Genomic DNA, 20,596 nt, shown 5'->3' with positions numbered 1-20,596 from the left:
TCAGCCACTACGTCCCTCACCAGCACACCTACCAGCACACCCCGCTCACGTGCAGTCACCACCCCCACTACCATTCACACGTCCCCTGTATCCTCTCCCAGTGTGTCTGTGACGCCCCCTCCCAAGATACACAAACGCAGCACACACCCACCCAACAGCCACTTCACAAAGCCTACAGCGCTTGCACCTGCACCCAAAATCACCAAACGTACACCTCCTACTACCACCACCTCTTCCTCCACTCCAGCTACCCGTCCCAGTATGTCCCAAAAACTTTTCCTTGCCTTGACCTTTTTCTCACACCTCCCCCACCCCGTCCATCTCATAGGTCCCGAACTAGCACCTCAGCCACAACATCTCCGGGACCAGTGGTACCTGTAGTCACAGGTATGTGGAGTGTACCGGCCACCAGGACAGCCAGTGTGGCACGGAGCCAAAGCACAGCCAGTCCCCCCCCTGTGAAGCATCAGAAGTTGGCCAGTGCCCGGCGGGAGAGGGGGAAGATTCCAGCCACCAAAGCCGCTCCCAGGGGTCCCGGTGGGAGTGTGGACTCAGCTGTGACACCTCCCAAGGTGGGGAAGGGCCACAAGAAACCCGGCAAGTCTGGTAAGAGCAGCACGGCGGAGAAGACCGCCATCATCCCTGCTGCCCAGGAGGGCCACCGCCAGCCCCAGCCCTAGCCCAGCTGCCCAGGAGGCCACCATCAGCCCCAGCCCAGTTGCCCAGAAGGCCACCACCAGCCCCAGCCCAGCTGCACAGGAGGGCCCACCAGCCCCATCCCAGCTGCCCAGGAGGCCACCGCCAGCCCCATCCCAGCTGCCCAGGAGGACACTGCCAGCCCCAGCCCAGCTGCCCAGGAGGGCCCCGCCACCCCCATCCCAGCTGCCCAGGACGCCACCACCAGCCCCATCCCAGCTGCCCAGGAGGGCCCCACCAGCCCCATCCCAGCTCCCCAGGAGGACACTGCCACCCCCAGTCCAGCTGCCCAGGAGGCCACCGCCAGCCCCATCCCAGCTGCCCAGGAGGGCCCCGCCAGCCCCAGCCCAGTTGGGCCATGAAGGACCGCCAGCCCCAGCCCAGTTGGGCCATGAAGGACCGCCAGCACAAGCCCCGCTGGGCCATGAAGGACCTCCAGCACAAGCCGCGCTGGGCCATGAAGGACCGCCAGCAAAAGCCCCGCTGCGCCATGAAGGACCGCCAACTCAAGCACCGCTGAACAGGGCACTGCCAAATCAAGTACCGCTGAACAGGGCACCGCCAAATCAAGTACCGCTGTACAGGGAACCGCCAAATCAAGCACCACTGAACAGGGCAAGCACTGCTGAACAGGGCAAGCACCGCTGAACAGGACACCGCCAACTCAAGCACCGCTGAACAGGCCACCGCCAAATCAAGCACCGCTGTACAGGGCACCGCCAAATCAAGCACCGCTGAGCAGGGCAAGCACTGCTGAACAGGGTAAGCACCGCTGAACAGGGCACCGGCAAATCAAGCACCACTGAACAGGGCACCGCCCACTCAAGCACCACTGAACAGGGCACTGCCAAATCAAGCACCGCTAGCGCATGATTGGCAGGGGCACTGACGCAACTGGGACCGTCGCGGGGTGAATGATGCACTCTAGGCACCAGTCTCCCTCCAGAACCAGTGGAGACATCCATCCACTACCTCTGTCCTTCACAGGACGAAGCACTCTGGGCACCAGTCCCCCTCCAGAACCAGTGGAGACATACATCCATCCACTACCTCTGTCCTTCACAGGATGAAACACTCTGGGCACCAGTCCCCCTCCAAAACCAGTGGAGACATCCATTCACTACCTCTGCCCTTCACAAGATGAAGCACTCTAGGCACCAGTCCCCCTCCAGAACCAGTGGAGACATCCATCCACTACCTCTGTCCTTAACAGGATGAAGCACTCTGGGCACCAGTCCCCCTCCAGAACCAGTGGAGACTTATCAACTTGAGAGACTGTGGCTTTGCACTTCCCAGGATGGAACAGTGGGCAATCCACCCACTGTAGAGACTAGAGAGACTGTGGCTTTGCACTCCCCAGGACTGAACAGTGGGCAAACCACCCACTGTAGAGACTAGAGAGACTGTGGCTTTGCACTCGCCAGGATGGAACAGTGGGCAAACCACCCACTGTAGAGACTTGAGAGACTGTGGCTTTGCACTCCCCAGGATGGAACAGTGGGCAAATCACCCACTGTAGAGAGTTGAGAGACTGTGGCTTTGCACTTCCCAGGATTGAACAGTGGATAAACCACCCACTGTAGAAACTAGAGACACTGTGGCTTTGCACTCCCCAGGATGGAACAGTGGGCAAACCACCCACTGTAGAGACTTGAGAGACTGTGGCTTTGCACTCCCCAGGATTGAACAGTGGGCAACCCACCCACTGTAGAGACTTGAGAGACTGCGGCTTTGCACTCCCCAGGATTGAACAGTGGGCAAACCACCCACTGTAGAGACTTGGGAGACTGTGGCTTTGCACTCCCCAGGATTGAGCAGTGGGCAAACCACCCACTGTAGAGACTTGGGAGACTGTGGCTTTGCACTCCCCAGGATTGAACAGTGGGCATTGAGACCCTGGTGGATCTGGCGTCGTGCACTCATCCGGCTGAGGTGCCCCCCCTTCCCTTCCCCCTGAGGTGCCTGTTGTATTTCTATCTGATGCCCCTGCAGTGTTCTCTCTGTTTTGATCTGGTATCAAGTGTGGGCCTCCCCCATGCATTTTGGGCCCAGTGGTCCACAGACTATGAATGGTGCAATACCTGGACTTGTATTATTGGTGTATATATTTGTTTATAGTGTAAATATATTTCATAGTACTGTATTTTAATAGATTACAATGGTTACAATCATGTCCTTTGGTCTTTGCATTCTTCTGGGGAGTTTGGGGGGGTGTAACTATGATGTTTAGATATGTATTAGTGTGTGTGTTGTAGTGGGTGAGGGTGGGGTTGTTGCGTGTGTGTGTCCCTGTTTTTTCCCTCCCCCCTCCCTGTGTCGTAGGTGCAGTACTCACCATGGTCTTCGCCGCAGGCGTTCGTGCTCCTGGTACAGGAGCAGGAAGACTATCTCAGGTAGAATTTGGAGTTCCGGGTCCATTGTGTCCTCGTTCCTCGTGGAGTGTGTAGAGGTGAGTGTTTTGCCTTTGAAATTCCTGTTTCCGCTGTGTTTTTATCCACGGTGAATCTGTCCCAGAAAAGGTGGCGGATTGGCCTGTCATAATACTGCGGGCGGTACATTGTCTTCCGCCTGTCTGTTGGCGGTGACCGCTGCGCTGTTTGTTTGTACCGCCGTGGCGGTCGGAGTGTTAAAGTGGCTGTCTTTGTTGGCGGTTTCCGCCACGGTCGTAATTGCAAATTTTTTCCCGCCGGCCTGTTGGTGGTTTTACCGCCGCTTTAACACCGTCCGCCAGGGTTGTAATGAGGGCCTATATGTTGTAACTATACCTGCATGTTTGGATGATATATAGCGAGGGTCCAGCCTACTAGTTCTAAAAAAACCCTGAGGAGTTGATAAAACGTTGATGACACCCATTGGTATCTATTAGCCACCAAAACTACCCACCGGGACGTGTCAGTGAAACATTAAATGTACCATTCTGGACCCATTCGTCAAGCTGATCTTCAGTTGCATTTGTATATTTTTGCCATTTATAAAACTTTGCAGGGGCAGGTATACTGGGCCTGTTTAATTCCTCAATTTTAGCTGAGCCTAAACAACTTGTTTGTTGTACTGTTTCATTTAAGAATATAATTTGTGCAGGTATGAGGCATGCTCTAAATAAAGCTTCCTTTCCCCTAATTTGCCAATGTCTAGTTCCCCATATACTTTTCAGACCAATCGTCTTCAGCCAATATTCCTAACATTCTATAGATAACCGGGAAACAAAGGATTCCGAATATATAAATTTCGTATTCGTCAATAATATATGTGTATCTTTAGTAAGTGGTATTTTAAAATAATATGTTCCCATTGTGCATAATTAAAAATAGTTTTGGGACTGCGCCCTCTATGTATGAAATGGTGCCCATAATAATTATAACAAAACATGTCACCAAAATTTTCTTTAGATTGATAAACATCTTCGTTTTCAAATACAGTATAATACTGCAATTCAGTCATCATAGAATCAACTGTTTTCACATCCCAATCATCAGAAACAATGCCTGGTATTATAATATCATTCATTGATAGTTTGAACACATATGGTACTTGAATTACTTCAGTGGGACCATAGATATCAAATATTACTTTGTCTCAAACGATTCCATCAGGGATCAGTATTGCGGAAATGTTCACAAATGATAAGTCTCTTCAGACCTTATGTGATTGAAAAACGTGGTTTTAAGACCTCCTTCACCAATTCAACTGTTGATTTTTCAGGAACAAAATGACCATGTATTAAATTGAAAAAAGTAATAACAAAACCAATCCAAAATAGGAAGGCTTGTACAGTCAAAGAGAGCCATAGATAGTTGCATGAAAAAACAAAAAATTTTCTTTAAGCCAGTTTGTTAGCTTACGTGCTTTTGACAAGTCAGGTATCGATGAGGCGAATGAATCTGAGACGTCATCATTGAAGTCGGCAAAATATCAAGAAGCAGTACGTGCAAATGCTGGAGCCGTGGTCATTGGTGGAGTTGGTGTTTCCCGTGGTGGCACACAATAGATAGCACCATCCATTTGTGTTGGAGTTGAGTCAACTTTGTCAATTTTTCCTGTATTGTTCGATGTTAGTGGAATCAATGCAAGACCATCTTCCACCCTCCCCAAGCTCGGAGAGGTGTCAGTATTTGTAAAAACAACTTGTAGAGGAACTTCTTGACCAATAGTGAGAGGGATTCGGGAACTACTGGATGTTCCGCTTGGTCGGCTGTGCAGGATCGGCTACATGGTGTAATTTGACATTGTCGATAGAGACAAAACGATTTTCTTTGGCACCGGCCATGGTGGTCGAATTACAGTTCTGGTACCGTGCATCCCCAATACTAGGACTAGTGCGCGATAGGAAGGGCCAGATTTATTTTTCACAGTGACCTTCTCGCGTACAAGATCCCCAACTCTGGGAATCCAGCAGGTAGATGTTACAGGCACATCCTTGATCCCTGTGGAGGCAGCACTGATAGAAGAATTATCGTCACTGAACTGTTGAAATTCCTATAAGATAGTGACACGTTCATTTATGTCAAAAGGTGTTTCTGCAGCCTCCACGCCAGGACCATCAAGATCCGGAACATACATTTGAGCTCCGAACAGCCACTCATATGAAGTACGCCCCCCCAGGGACCTTCTAGGCAGATTATTAAGTGCTCTCTGGACTCCATATAGGTGGTTCAGCCAACTACGACCCGAACCTAAGACTCTGGCGGTTAAGGATTGCTTTAAATCATGGTTTAATCGCTCCGCAGCACTATTTCCCTCAGGATAAAATGGAGACAAGAATTGGAGTTGGACCCCCAATGAAGCCATGGCGTCCCTGAATGCCCTTGAGGCATAAGCAGGGCCCTGGTCCTAGTGGAAAGCCGCAACCTCATATGTACTGATAAAGACGCGCAAATCTTTAATAACAGTCCAAGCGTCAGCCGAGCAATGTGGCCACAGCCATAAAAATCTGGAGCATGAATCAACAGCGACTAATATATACTTGTATGCACTATCCAGTGTTAGGGGTCCGCAATGGTCCAAGTACACACATTGTAATGGTTTATTCGAAATCAAAAGGGATGTTTGCAGAGGGCGTTTGGCAGTGGAAACTTTCATTTGTTGGCAGATGTCACAGCAAAGGACATACTGTTTGGTCTCTTTGTAGAGGCCTAGCCACCAATAGCGCGCTTGTAAGATTGAAATTGTAGCTGCCACACCAGCATGGGCAGATGCCACCCCGTCATGCGCTGCTTTAATCAACCCTGGTCTTATGTCTTTGTTGGGAATGTCCCTCACGCCTACACCTGGTATTCTAACTTCAGCGTTCAGACGATCTCCCATTCGGGAGGAACATTTAGCTGGAAATGTTTTAGGATAGGGCGTACCATCAGCCGTAACTTTCATGGCAGTCCATTTGTCCGCGTCCGGTTTTGTACTTGAACGTGTTACTGCAGCTACAGCGGCCACAGCCACTGCTGACTTTGCGGCTTCATCAGCCAGTGTGTTTCCAGCAATGTGTATCCCAACGCGCTGGTGTCCAAGTGTATGTACAACATGGACATTTGGTAGCGTCTCCTTCAGATCTGCTACTTTCCCCCAAAGAAGTCTGTGTTTAATGGTGTTGCCTTTGGAATCTCTGAACCCCTTCTGGCGCCAGTAATGCAGATATTCATTGAAGGACTGGACGCAATATTATGAATCACAAACAATCAGCCTTGGCTGTGCAGGATCCGTGTGTTCCAGTGCCATCACCAGGGCCTTTAGCTGTGCTAACTGTGCTGTGCAATCCTCAAGTGTTTGCGTAAATGTATGAAGGGGACAAAATTTATCGCCCTTCGTGTAGCTGCTTACGACAGCGCAAGCAGCAGAATATTGGGATTTTGTGCCAATTGCAGGCTGTGCTGAGCCATCTGTGTACATGACTCTATGATATTGTCCAATAGGCAATGTATTTGCTGGAACTGGGTATTCTATTTCACACTGTAAAAATTCTTGAGCTTGTAATTTTGGGTCAAAAATGTAGTCTACATCAGTGGCTGTCAAAGACGTAGCCATTGTATCCAACGTGGATGTAATGCCTTTGCGTTTGGGCTGGGATCGGAGAAATAACAATAATGCGTTTACCTTGGGCAAGAGGTCGTTCTTTAATGACAGCCATCTGTACAGCAAGGATAATTTTCTCAGTGGGAGCAAAGTGTTGTTCTGCCGCTGAATATAAGTGTGATTTGTACGCAATCGGGACTGTCTCACCTTCATTAAATGTCACATAGGTGAAACCGGTGGCACCAGCTATTACTCTGATGACCAAAAATGTGTTTTGTTGTCCCTCATATGTAAGTGTTGTGCTGCAAGCATGTCTCTTTGCAAATCTCAAAGAATATGTGTATGTTCAATTGTCCAGAATTTACTTGGAAAATCAGGACGTGTCAGATCATATAAAGGTTTTATGCGTGTAGTATAATCTGGAATGTACGTTCTGACAAATTTAGGAAACCCAATAGAGATTGGAGTTTTTTAATTGTATTTGGTGGTTGTAACTGTGCACATTTTTCTAAGAAATGTGGCACTAGGCTCTTTCTTTCACTTGACAGCTCATTTCCCAAAAACAGGACGCTGAGGAAGGCGGTTTTTATTTTTTTTGTAATTGAATTTGTAGCCAAAATTAGCAAATCGTACAACAATGCGGGCTGGAAATGTCCAGTGTTGTTTTGTATTTTTTACGCAGTACATTGTTTATTAGTGCTGTGCTATATGAGTTTTATAAAGCATAAGTGTGTGTATGACTGTTTAAGTATCTGCAGTCTAAGACTATTCTATACGAATGGTGTGGTTTAGCTACTGGGAATAATGGATTATTCATTGGGAGACAGAGGGTTCAATGACGCCCTGGTACTCTAATTGTGTGAGTGTTTCTCTCACAGGTGCTTTTGCTTCGTGTTTTATAGGATACATAGGTTGGGGTTGAGTTTCATTTTTAATTGGAATTACATGGTAGGGGGATTCTCTATTCCATCCTACGTGATTTCGGTATAACGCAGCCCAATCAATGGCATAGGATTCAGCGGGTTCCTCCGTAACATGGGGCGAGAAGGAAGGCTTAATCACGTCTTCCCCATATGGGCAGGTACGGACAAATTCAGGAGGCCAATCTTGTTCGGCCAACAAAACATCATATATGTTTACCACCCAATCCCAAAAGATTGCGTCTATTATGCGCTCAATGTCTTCTTCTAACGGCAGCGTTACTTTATACACCCTATCAGGCGTAGAGATGTTCATGTCTGCAGTTTCTACTTGTAGAAAGTCATCAGTTGCTTTCCCCTCCAGATGCTCTAGAAGACTCTGGCGAAATATTGTGGCCTCTGCTGCGCTGTCTAGCAGCACTAGTGCCCTCTTCCTGTTCTTCAAGAGGACCTTCTTCCTGAGTGGCAAGTCAGACTGTGACTGCTGCCACTTTTTTCTTTTTGATTTGGGGTTTTTGTTGGGTGGGTTTCTCTTCCTTTTTAATAGAAACCTCCGAAGAGTGTTGTGATTCCTGTCTCGGTTTCACGTACTCTGTTCTTCGCTCTGATCGCCCACCTCTCTCATTTCATTTTTCCGATGAGTCCTGAAAGGAACGAGATTGGCGTGTATCAGTATAGTGGTATCTATCATCCGTTTTTATATTATCTCTATTTCTGAGATTATATCTATTCTGTGGTGTCTACGTACACGGAGATTCTCCCCTCTCATTTTTAGGAGTTTGTTGTTTTTTATCCCAGCGTTTTTATTACCCACAGGAGCTTGCTTGGGAAAATCTTTATTTGATTTGCCCTGAAATTGTGGTTTAGACGGTTGGCGACTAAACTGTCTCGACCAATACTAGAATAGATCTCTGCAATTATCTTAGGCAGCTCGAGTTCCTGATCCTGTTGCGGAACGTCACGGAGCCGCATGCGCACTGCAAGTACGACCGCTTCCCCTTTAAGGTTACTTAAAATGATTGAAGATACTGTGGCAAAATTGCCCATCAATTTTATTCCCAAATCTAGGGCTGGGGCAGCCCCGCATTCATCTCAAATTTGTTTCAACACCTCCGGTAAATTGGCAAGTGTTGGTGTACCGTGTGCGGTTGTATATAGCGCGGCAAATACCGTGCCCCAGGTATTACAGTTATCCACTGTAGGGACCATCTCAAAAGGCAAGCACATCATTAATATTCTATTTTTACCCTGAGGTCCCATATGGGGAAATACTGCCTCCAGCGCACTCATTTTTTGTGCTAACCAAAACAGAGTTTCCTCCCGTTTGGCAGGTACTTTACCCATAATCGAGTGTACAGTCACAAGGTTTATACCTGGTGTCACTGCATGTGGATGTGCTGGAGCAGCACGTGCTGGGTTTGTATTTTTTGTATTTAATGTTTGAATTACGAATTGAACTAATTGTCTGTATATCGCTGTAAATTCCATATATAAGCAATGAAACTCAGCTAACGCTAAATTTTCAACTGCAGGATGTGGTGTATAGGTGGCCAATAAAGGCCAGGTATCACCATAGTTACTTAGAGGACCTGACCTTACTGGTAAAATTGTGTGGGGTAGGGCTCCATCAAGCCAATTATTATGTTCTTGATAAGATAATGGCATTTCTAAATATGCAAATGCTGTGTATTGTCCAGGTGCATTTGCAAGTGTATAATGATGAAATGTATTTGTATTTCTATCAACTGCTGGAAATGTGACCCAAGAATAAAAAAGTTCTGTTCTATAAGCTGCATGGGCATCCACCACAAATGTCACTGGACCCCCCCTGGGGCGTTGGGCCATTTGCTAATAAACGTGCAGCCAGAGGTTGTCTCATATTAACTTCTATCTGTATCTGCTGTGGATTCATCATCATAAACGTACTATGGGGGTCATTACAACATTGGTGGTAAAGGCCGCTTACCGCCATGCAGAAGACTGCCAACACACCGCCGCGGCCGCGGAATTCCGCCACCGTCATTATGATCCACAGCTCGGAATCCGTCAAAATCCAGACACCCACACAAGTACGCCACACCAAAGGTCAGTGAGAAACTGGCGATAACAAAACCTCCACCGTCACGCCAACAGGAATAAGCCCACACTATCACGACCCACAAATCCATGCGGCGGTCTTTCAACCGCAGTATTCCATTGGCGGTACACAGCGCCGCACACAAAATACACACACATTTACAAAACACTACCACATTGGACAATTACAAATACACATACCTGATACACATACACACACCACTCCCACACACCCAATACAATAGAAAACACACACCCACATCACCTACAAACCCTTACGTCAACAATTGCGACTGAAGGCCAGAGAGAGACACCACCATCTACAAACTAGCATCCACAGGCACTCAACACCATCACTCACACAAAATCCACGCACCTCAAACAACCCACCTCTAAATATCACCTCATACATCACAACACACACCACCCCACACATCACCCACAGCACCCCATGGCCCCGCAAAGACACCCCAGGTTCTCTGAGGAGGAGCTCAGGGTCATGGTGGAGGACATTATCCGGGTATAACCACAGCTATTTGGATCACAGGTGCAGCACACCACCATAGCTAGGAAGATGGAGCTATGGCAAAGAATCGTGGACAGGGTCAACGCAGTGGGACAGCACCCAAGTACACGGGATGACATCAGGAAGAGGTGGAACGACCTACGGGGAAAGGTGCATTCTGTGGTCTCAAGACACCACCTTGCGGTTCAGAGGACTGGCAGTGGACCCCCACCTCCTCCCCCAGAACTCACTACATGGGAGGAGCAGGTCTTGGCTATACTGCATCCTGAGGGCCTCGCAGGAGTAGCAGGAGGAATGGACTCTGGTAAGTCAAACTATAACTACTTCATACCCCACCCACCTGCATGCTATCACATACCCCCACCCTCACCCGCACCCCCATCACTCCAACTCCTCACGTATGTCCCAATATCACAAACCACACATCCCAAACCCAAGCCCTGCATGTAACACCAAAGCATGGATGTAGGAAAGTACCATCTTGCCTGGCATGTTACCCCCATATTTCACTGTATATATGTTGTTTTAGTGTGTGTGTCACTTGGACCCTGCCAGCCAGGGCCCCAGTGCTCATAAGTGTGCCCTGTATGTGTTCCCTGTGTGATGACTAACTGTCTCACTGAGGCTCTGCTAACCAGAACCTCAGTGGTTATGCTCTCTCTGCTTTCTAAATTGTCACTAACAGGCTAGGGACCAATTTCACCAATTCACATTGGCATACAGGAACACCCTTATAATTCCCTAGTATATGGTACTGAGGTACCCAGGGTATTGGGGTTCCAGGAGATCCCTATGGGCTCCAACATTTCTTTTGCCACCGATAGGGAGCTCTGACAATTCTTACACAGGCCTGCCACTGCAGCCTGAGTGAAATAACGTCCACGTTATTTCACAGCCATTTACCATTGCACTTAAGTAACTTATAAGTCACCTATATGTCTAACCTTTACCTGGTAAAGGTTGGGTGCTAAGTTACTTAGTGTGTGGGCACCCTAGCACTAGCCAAAGTGCCCCCACATCGTTCAGGGCAAATTCCCCGGACTTTGTGAGTGCGGGACACCATTACACGTGTGCACTGTACATAAGTCACTACCTATGTACAGCGTCACAATGGTATCTCCGAACATGACCATGTAACATGTCTAAGATCATGGAATTGTCACCCCAATGCCATTCTGGCATTGGGGAGACAATTCCATGATCCTTTGAGTCTCTAGCACAGACCTGGGTACTGCCAAACTACCTTTCCTGGGGTTTCACTGCAGCGGCTGCTGCTGCCAACCCCTCAGACAGGTTTCTGCCCTCCTGGGGTCCAGCCAGGCTTGGCCCAGGAAGGCAGAACAAAGGACTTCCTCAGAGAGAGGGTGTTACACCCTCTCCCTTTGGAAAAAGGTGTCAGGGCTGGGGAGGAGTAGCCTCCCCCAGCCTCTGGAAATGTTTTGATGGGCACAGATGGTGCCCATCTCTGCATAAGCCAGTATACACCGGTTCAGGGATCCCCCAGCCCTGCTCTGGCGCGAAACTGGACAAAGGAAAGGGGAGTGACCACTCCCCTGACCTGCACCTCCCAGGGGAGGTGCCCAGAGCTCCTCCAATGTGCTCCAGACCTCTGCCATCTTGGAAACAGAGATGCTGCTGGCACACTGGACTGCTCTGAGTGGCCAGTGCCAGCAGGTGATGTCAGAGACTCCTTCTGATAGGCTCTTACCTGTGTTGCTAGCCTATCCTCCTTCCTAGGTAGCCAAACCTCCTTTTCTGGCTATTTAAGGTCTCTGCTTTGGGGAATTCTTTAGATAACGAATGCAAGTGCTCATCAGAGTTCCTCTGCATCTCTCTCTTCACCTTCTGCCAAAGGATCGACCGCAACAAAACACTGTATCACCGGTCCTCTGGGTCCCCTCTCAGCATGACAAGCGTGGCCCTGGAACTCAGCAACTCTGTCCAAGTGACTCCCACAGTCCAGTGTTTCTTCAGTCCAAGTTTGGTGGAGGTAAGTCCTTGCCTCCCCATGCTAGACTGCATTGCTGGGTACCACGTGATTTGCAGCTGCTCTGGCTCCTGTGCACTCTTCCAGGATTTCCTTCATGCACAGCCAAGCCTGGGTCCCCGACACTCTAACCTGCAGTGCACAACCTCCTGAGTTGTCCTCCGGCATCATGGGACTCCCTTTTGTGTCTTCGGGTGAGCTCCGGTTCACTCCTCTTCTAAGTGCCTGTTCCGGTACTTCTGCGGGTGCTGCCTGCTTCTGTGAGGGCTCCCTGACTTGCTGGGCGCCCCCTCTGTCTTCTCATCCAAGTGGCGACATCCTGGTCCCTCCTGGGCAACAGCAGCATCCAAAAACCCTAACCGCGACCCTTGCAGCTAGCAAGGCTTTTTTGCAGTCTTTCTGCGTGGAAAGACCTCTGCAAGTTTCTTCACGACGTGGGACATCTATCCTCCAAAGGGGAAGTTTCTAGCCCTCTTCGTTCTTGCAGAATCCACAGCTTCTACCATCCAGTGGCAGCTTCTTTGCACCCTCAGCTGGCATTTCCTGGGCATCTGCCCAATCTCAACTTTGTCGTGACTCTTGGACTTGGTCCCCTTGTTCCACAGGTACTCTCGTCCGGAAATCCACTTTGGTTGCATTGCTGGTGTTGGTCTTCCTTGCAGAATTCCCCCATCACGACTTCTGTGCTCTCTGGGGAATATAGGTGCACTTTACACCTACTTTTCAGGGTCTTGGGGTGGGCTATTTTTCTAACCCTCACTGTTTTCTTACAGCCCCAGCGACCCTCTACAAGCTCACATAGGTTTGGGGTCCATTTGTGGTTCGCATTCCACTTTTGGAGTATATGGTTTGTGTTGCCCCTATACCTATGTGCTCCTTTGCAATCTACTGTAACTTTACATTGCTTGCATTACTTCCTTTTGCTATTACTGCATATTTTTGGTATTGTGTACATATATCTTGTGTATATTTGGCATCCTCATACTGAGGGTACTCACTGAGATACTTTTGGCATATTGTCATAAAAATAAAGTACCTTTATTTTTAGTATATCTGTGTATTGTGTTTTCTTATGATATTGTGCATATGACACCAGTGGTATAGTAGGAGCTTTGCATGTCTCCTATTCAGCCTAAGCTGCTCTGATATAGCTACATTCTATCAGCCTAAGCTGCTAGATTCACCTCTTCTACACTAATAAGGGATAACTGGACCTGGTACAGAATGTAAGTACCCCTTGGTACCCACTACAAGCCAGGCCAGCCTCCTACAATGGACACCCATCACCAAAGCATGGCCACTGCACATACCCATACACCCCCCTAAACCATTATCACACAAGGCCCTACACAGGAATGCAAGCACTGGGGTACACGGTTACCCACCAATTGCACACCATGGCACACACAGATGCAATAATCAAGCCTTTACACCCCTGCAGGACCCCTATCCAACGTCACCGGACAGGAGGGTCCAGATATGTCCCCTCCATCCACATAAGAGGCCCACAGTGATGTCCGCAGCTCTGTCCAACTGGATCAAGATGAAAAGCCGGCCCATCTGGGACCTCGGGACAGTCGGTTCCCCTCACACTGCCACAGGCCACTACAGAGCCTCCCCCCTCTGGAAACACCAGCACAGCACCCACCCAGCGGGCCCATACCTCTGTCCCCAGGACACGTCAATCAGCAGTGTGTCCACCACTACAGGGAACCCAGGCTAACCCACCACCCCAAAAAAACCAGGGACCTGGGGGCAGTGGTAGTGGGCACACGGTTCAGAGGACAGAGGCACAGGAACACAGGGGAACTGGGAGGGCTGCTGTGCGACAGGGGGAGGATAGGCCCAGGGAACCCACTCTCCACGAGGCCCTCTCCAACATCATGGGAGCCTACCACCATTCCCAGGAGACAATGGCAACGGTACTGGCCAAGTTTCGGGAGACCCAGTGGCTGCAGGAGGAACAGTATTTAGGCTCCAGGGAGGAACTCAAATCCATCAATTCCACCCTGGGCACCATTGTAGGAGTGCTGAAGGAACTCGTCAACACCAGGAGGGACACTGTGGCACAACAAGGGGCCCCTGACACTAGCCTGGATGATGAACTGCCCACCACCTCTGCTGGCACTAGTGGACAGGAGGCACCGCCACAGGACCACCACACCAGCACCCCACCCTCTGCAGATGGAGAACCACCCCGCAAGCGGTCCCTGAGATCCAGGACAAAGACAGAGAACAATACCAAGACCCCCGCCAAGAAATGAGACCACCCTGATTGTCATCCTTCTATTCCACTTTGTCACCCTGTCCCTACTTGAACTACCTTAGCTCTACTTCCTATGCCCCTTTGGACAATGCACCTGTGAGACGAATAGACTGGACTCTGCCATGGACATTCCTCCACCATCACCCCTGACCATTTTACAACCCCCTCCACTATTGAGCACTTAAATAAACACCATTAAATCAAAAAACAATCAGGAGTCTGTCTGTGCTTTCGAAAATGTGTATTAGCAATAACAGTGGCAAAATGCTATATCAAATGTAATGTCAACATACCTATGTCACACAGCTCTCGTCCATGTGGAAACAAAGCAGATGTCACACAGTGGGACCCACATCTGTGAAATCGTAAGGGAAAGTGACAACTCAGTGACCATGCACTTGGTGAAAATGACAGACAGATGAGAGGTAGTAAAATTAAAACAGATGTAGCAGGCAGTGTTGTCTTCTTACCTGTGTCTCACTGGAATTATTGCAGGATCACCGTGTTACTGTTGTCTATGTCCTCTTCTTCTGCTTCCGCATCTTCACTGTCCACAGGCTCCACAGCTGCCACAACACCTACATCTGGAATATCCTCCTGCAGAAAAGGCACCTGTCGTCGCAATGCCAAGTTGTGAAGCATACAGCAGGCCACGATGATCTGGCACACCTTCTTTGGTGAGTAGAATAGGGAACCACCTGTCATATGGAGGCACTGGAACCTGGCCTTCAGGAGGCCGAAGGTCCGCTCTATAATCCTCCTAGTTAGCCCATGGGCCTCATTGTAGCATTCCTCTGCCCTTGTCCTAGGATTCCTCACTCGGATCGGTAGCAATGACAGGTTGGGCTAACCAGAGTCACCTGCGAATGTCGAGGGACAACTGTTAGACACACACTAACTCTTGTGGGCATCCCCAGACCCAGACACCTAGTCACACTGTATTGGGTCCGTGTCCTCACCTAATAGCCACACACGGTGCCTCTGGAGTTGCCCATCACATAAGGGATGCTGCTATTCCGTAGAATATAAGCGTCATGCAGTGAGCCAGGAAATTTGGCATTCACATGGGTGATGTACTGGTCTGCCAAACACTCCATCTGCACATTCATCGAATGGTAACTCTTCCGGTTTCTGTACACCTGTTCACTCCTGAGGGGGGGAACCAAGGCCACATGTGTCCCATCAATGGCACATATGATGTAGGGGATATGTCCCAGGGCATAGAAATCACCTTTCACTGTAGGCAAATCCTCCACCTGAGGGAAAACGATGTAGCTCCGCATGTGTTTCAGCAGGGCAGACAACACTCTGGACAACACGTTGGAAAACAGAGGCTGGGACATCCCTAATGCTATGGTCACTGTAGTTTGAAAAGACCCACTTGATAGGAAATGGAGTACTGACAGCACCTGCACTTGAGGGGGTATTCCTGTGGGATGGCGGATAGCCGACATCAGGTCTGGCTCCAACTGGGCACACAGGTCCAGGATTGTGGTACGATCAAGTCTGTAGGTGATGATCACATGTCGCTCCTCCATTGTCGACAGGTCCACCAGTGGTCTGTACACCGGAGGATGCCGCCATCTCCTCACATGCCCCAGCGGACGGTGCCTATGGAGGAGAACAGCGAGCCGAGAGTCAACCAAGTCTGAGGTATGTAAACACAGCTTAATCGGAAAATATTAGTAAATCCACATATGCCTGTATTAGTGTTTAAGCAAGGCCTAGATATGTGTGACGCAGTCCAAAATAATGCCATGTAGGCCAATGAAATGGCGGCTGCCTGACCTGTAAGGTGGGACAAGGGGATATGAGGTAACTGCGCTGGCGATGTACACCGTTGCGGTAGGCGGTCGAAGACCCTGGCGCTATCCTGCACTGGTTAACATTGGACCCTATGAGTCCCAGGAGCCAATGACGATGCACGCCGACGTGACCGCCATTTTCTCTCTGTTCAATCACTTGATGCCTGATCTTCGACAGGAGAGGACCTACACTGCAAGTACTGCTGTGACCTTAGTCTGGAAGCGAAAATGGCTTGTGTGTCTGGGGAAAGGGCCCCTGCCTTCAACGCGCAGGAGTTGGAGAAACTAGTGGATGGGGTCCTCCCCCAGTACATGCTACTCTACGGTCCTCCAGACAAAAGGGTAAGTACACTCTGAGCATGCTCTATGGGCAATGCCTGTGTAGAGTGGTGTGGATGAAAGATGGGGGGGTGAGAATGAGGCGTGCATGAAACGACGGTGAGTGCATGTGCGTCATGGCAAGGGTAGGGATAGGGGCTAATTACTGTGACGGTGCGGACGGTAATATCTTCTCCTTTTCCCCTGTACTATTCCTGTAGGTCAGCGCCCACCAAAAGAAGGACATTTGGTGTGCCACCGCCAAGGAAGTCCGGACCCTGGGGGTCTACCAGAGACGGAGCACCCACTGCCGGAAAAGATGGGAGGACATTCGCCGCTGGAGCAAGAAGACGGCAGATGCCCAGCTGGGGATGGCCTCCCAACGTGAGAGGGGTGACCGTTGCACCATGAGCCCCCTGATGTTCAGGATCCTGGCAGTGGCGTACCCGGAGTTGGATGGGCACTTGAAGGCATCACATCAGCCACAAGGGGGTGAGTACACTCTCATTCTGCTGATTCAGTGCGCATTGGAGGTGTCTGGGTGGGGCAGGTGGGCTGTGGGTTCCCCTAGGCCAGGGCGAGTTTAGTAGGCAAGGTCCCTTCTTACGGCAGGCCCTGTGGCACCCCACCCCACCTGTGTACAGTGCCAACTACACCTAGTCAGGCTCCTGTGACATCCATGTGTGAAGCAATCGGGCATCGCCTTGCAACCCATGTCCCTGGGATAGATTAGGGAACTCCAAGTGCACAGCGTAGTGCAGGGGGCTTCTGTGTCTGTAGTGTCCGCCAACAGTAGCGGTATTGCATGCACTGAAAATGTCTTTCTTCTGTCTTCCCCCTCCCCTTTTGTGGTCTCCCTGTTCCTGTGTGCATTAGCATCATCAGGCGGAGGAGCAGTGGCACCGGAGCAGGAGGTGGCTGCATCCCACATGGCCCTGGAGGGCGACACAACAGAATCTGAATTCACCAGTGGGACGGAGGGCGAGGGGAGCTCCATGGCGGGGACAGGAGCTGAGACCAGCGATACGGACTCCTCCTTTGATGGGAGCTCCCTTGCGGTGGCGGGCCCATCTGTGCCCCCCACATCTACAGGTACAGCCGCCATCCCCCCTACCAGCACTGCCTCCCAGCAGCCCCTCAGCTTGTGTCCTGTCCACGCTCACCCAGGAGGGTGGGCATCTCCTTCGCCCCAGGCACCTGAACCCCTGCCACTGTCACCCTTGCTGCCCTCAGTGAGGAGGCCATTGACCTCCTTAGGTCCCTCACTGTTGGGCAGTCTTCCATTTTGAATGCCATCCAGGGTGTAGCGAGGCAGTTGCAACAAACCAATACATACCTGGAGGGCATTCATTCTGGTCAGGCAGCCCATCAGTGAGCTTTTCAGACTCTGGCCTCAGCACTGATGGAAGCCATTGTCCCTGTCTCTAGACTCCCCCCTCCAACTTCCTCCACCCAGACCCAAACCCCTGTACCTCAGCCTATCCCAAGCACACCATCAGACCAGCATGCACACACCTCAACACACAAGGGAAGTTCAGGCAAACATAAGCACCAGACATCCCACAGGCACTCACGCAAGCATCATACACATGCAGACACAACAAAATCCACTGCCTCCACTGTGTCCCCCTCCTCCTCGTCTCCCTCCTCCCTCCCTGTCTCATCTCCACTTACATCTGCATGCACTACATCCTCATCCACTACGTTCATCACCAGCACACCCACCAACACACCCCGCTCACATGCAGTCACCACCCCCACTACCATTCACACATCCCCTGTGTCCTACACCAGTGTGTCTGTGAGCCCACCTCCCAAGGTACACAAACGCAGCCACACACCCACCCAACAGCCATCCACCTCACGACAGCCTCCAGCCCATGCACCTTCACCCAAAGTCACCAAATGTACACCTCCTACAACCACTACTTCTTCCTCCACTCCCACACCCCTTCCATCTACCCGTCCAGGTGTTCCCAAAAACCTTTTCCTGTCCAAACTTGACCTCTTCCCCTCATCTCCCCCACCCCTTCAGTCTCCTAGCTCCCGCCTCTCAAGGTCCCAACCCAACACCTCAGCCACAACATCTGCGGGACCAGTGGTGCCAGTAGTAACCGGCTTCTGGAGTGCACCTGGCAGCACGGCAGTCAGTATGGCAAGGAGCCAGAGCACGGACAGTCCCCCACCCGTAAAGCACAAAAAGTTGGCCAGTGCCCGGCGGGAGAGAGGAAAGAAATCAGCCACCAAAGCCGCTCCCAGGGGTACAGTTGGGTGTGTGGAGACAGCTGCACCACCATCCAAGGTGGGGAAGGGGCACAGTAAAACCGGCAAGTCTGGGAAAATCTGCACGGCGGACAAGACCGCCACCAGACATGCTGCCCAGGACACCGCCGCCACCAGCCCCACTGCCCAGGACACAGCCACCACCAGCACCGCTACCACCAGCACTGCTGCCCAGGACACCGCCGCCCAGGACACCGCCGTCCAGGACACTGCCGCCACCAGCACCACTGCCCAGGACACCGCCACCACCAGCACTGCTGCCCAGGACACGGCCGCCACCAGCACCGCTGCCCAGGACACCCCCGCAACAAGCACAGCTGCCCAGGATACCGCAGCAACAAGCACCGCAGGCCAGGGATCACCAAAGATTCCGCCGCTACTGAGGTCGTCACAAGCAGGATGAAGCACTCTGGGCACAAAGCTCCCTCCAGAACCAGTGGAGAAAGGCATCCACTACCTCAGTCCTTGGCAGGATGAAGCACACTGGGCACAAAGCCCCCTCCAGAACCAGTGCCCTGTCCTGACTTCCCCTTAGCCTTGTGTCCCTTTCCCACCTTGGATGTCGCTGCTGGCCCCTTGGCACTCTCCCCTTTTGGCTTGGAGGAGGCCTCGCTTGGTGGTTGGTGCGTCTTCTCCCTACTGCATGTGGGCACCTTCTTCACCTTAGCAAGTGGTGGAAAGGACTGATCCTTGGCCTTGCTAGGTGGCACACTGGCAGCCCTGATGGGTACAGCCTGCGATGTGACCGGACTTGCTGAGACCACAGTGCTGGAGGATTTGGTGGGTGAGGTGCTGGGCTGGGACCTGGATATCCTGGCCCTAGGGGAATGATGGTGGGGGGGAGCTATAGGGAAGAGGTCAATGTTAGCCAGGAAAAGTTTTTTAGACACACTGGGCTGGGAAGATGGAGGGGGTTTGGGAGTGGAGGAAGAGGGAGTGGTTGTAGGAGGTGTACGTCTGCTAAATTTGGGTCAAGGTACATGGGCTGGAGGCTGTTGTGAGGTGGATGGCTGTTGGGTGGGTGTGTGCCTGCGATTGTGTACTTTGGGAGGAGGGCTCACAGACACACTGGGAGAGGACACAGAGGACGTGTGCATGGTTGTGGGGGTGGTGAGTGCACGTGAGCAGTGTGTGGTGATGAGCGTGCTGGTGATGGAGGTAGTGGCTGAGGATGTAGTGCATGCAGGTATGAGTGGAGATGAGACTGGGAGGGAGGAGGAGAGATGTGGAGAAGGGGGACACAGTGGAGGCAGTGGATGTTGGTGTGTGGTGCTTATGTTTGCCTGAGCTACTTTTGTGTGTTGATTTGGGTGAATGCTGGTCTGATGGTGTGCTTGGGATAGGCTGAGGTAGAGCGGATTGCGTCTGGGTAGTGGAAGTTGGAGGGGGGAGGCTGGACACAGGGACAATGGCTGCCATCAGTGCTGAGGCCAGATCCTGAAATGCTCTCAAAATGGTTGATTGCCCAACAGTGAGGGATCTCAGGAGGTCCATCGCCTCCTCACTGAGGGCAGCAGGACTGACCGGGGCAGAGCCTGGGGTGCCTGGGGTGAAGGAGATGCCCGCCCTCCTGGGTGAACTGGCACAGGAAACAAGCTGAGGGGCTGCTGGGAGGGCAGTGCTGGTGGTGGGGCGGCAGCTGTACCTGTTGTTGCGTTGGGAACAGAGGTGCCTGCCACCGCAAGGGAGCTCCTATCAGAGGAGGAGTCACTG

This window comes from Pleurodeles waltl, chromosome 3_1, assembly GCF_031143425.1.
Source record: "Pleurodeles waltl isolate 20211129_DDA chromosome 3_1, aPleWal1.hap1.20221129, whole genome shotgun sequence".
Lineage (NCBI taxonomy): Eukaryota > Metazoa > Chordata > Amphibia > Caudata > Salamandridae > Pleurodeles > Pleurodeles waltl.
This window is presented reverse-complemented; position numbering follows the sequence as displayed.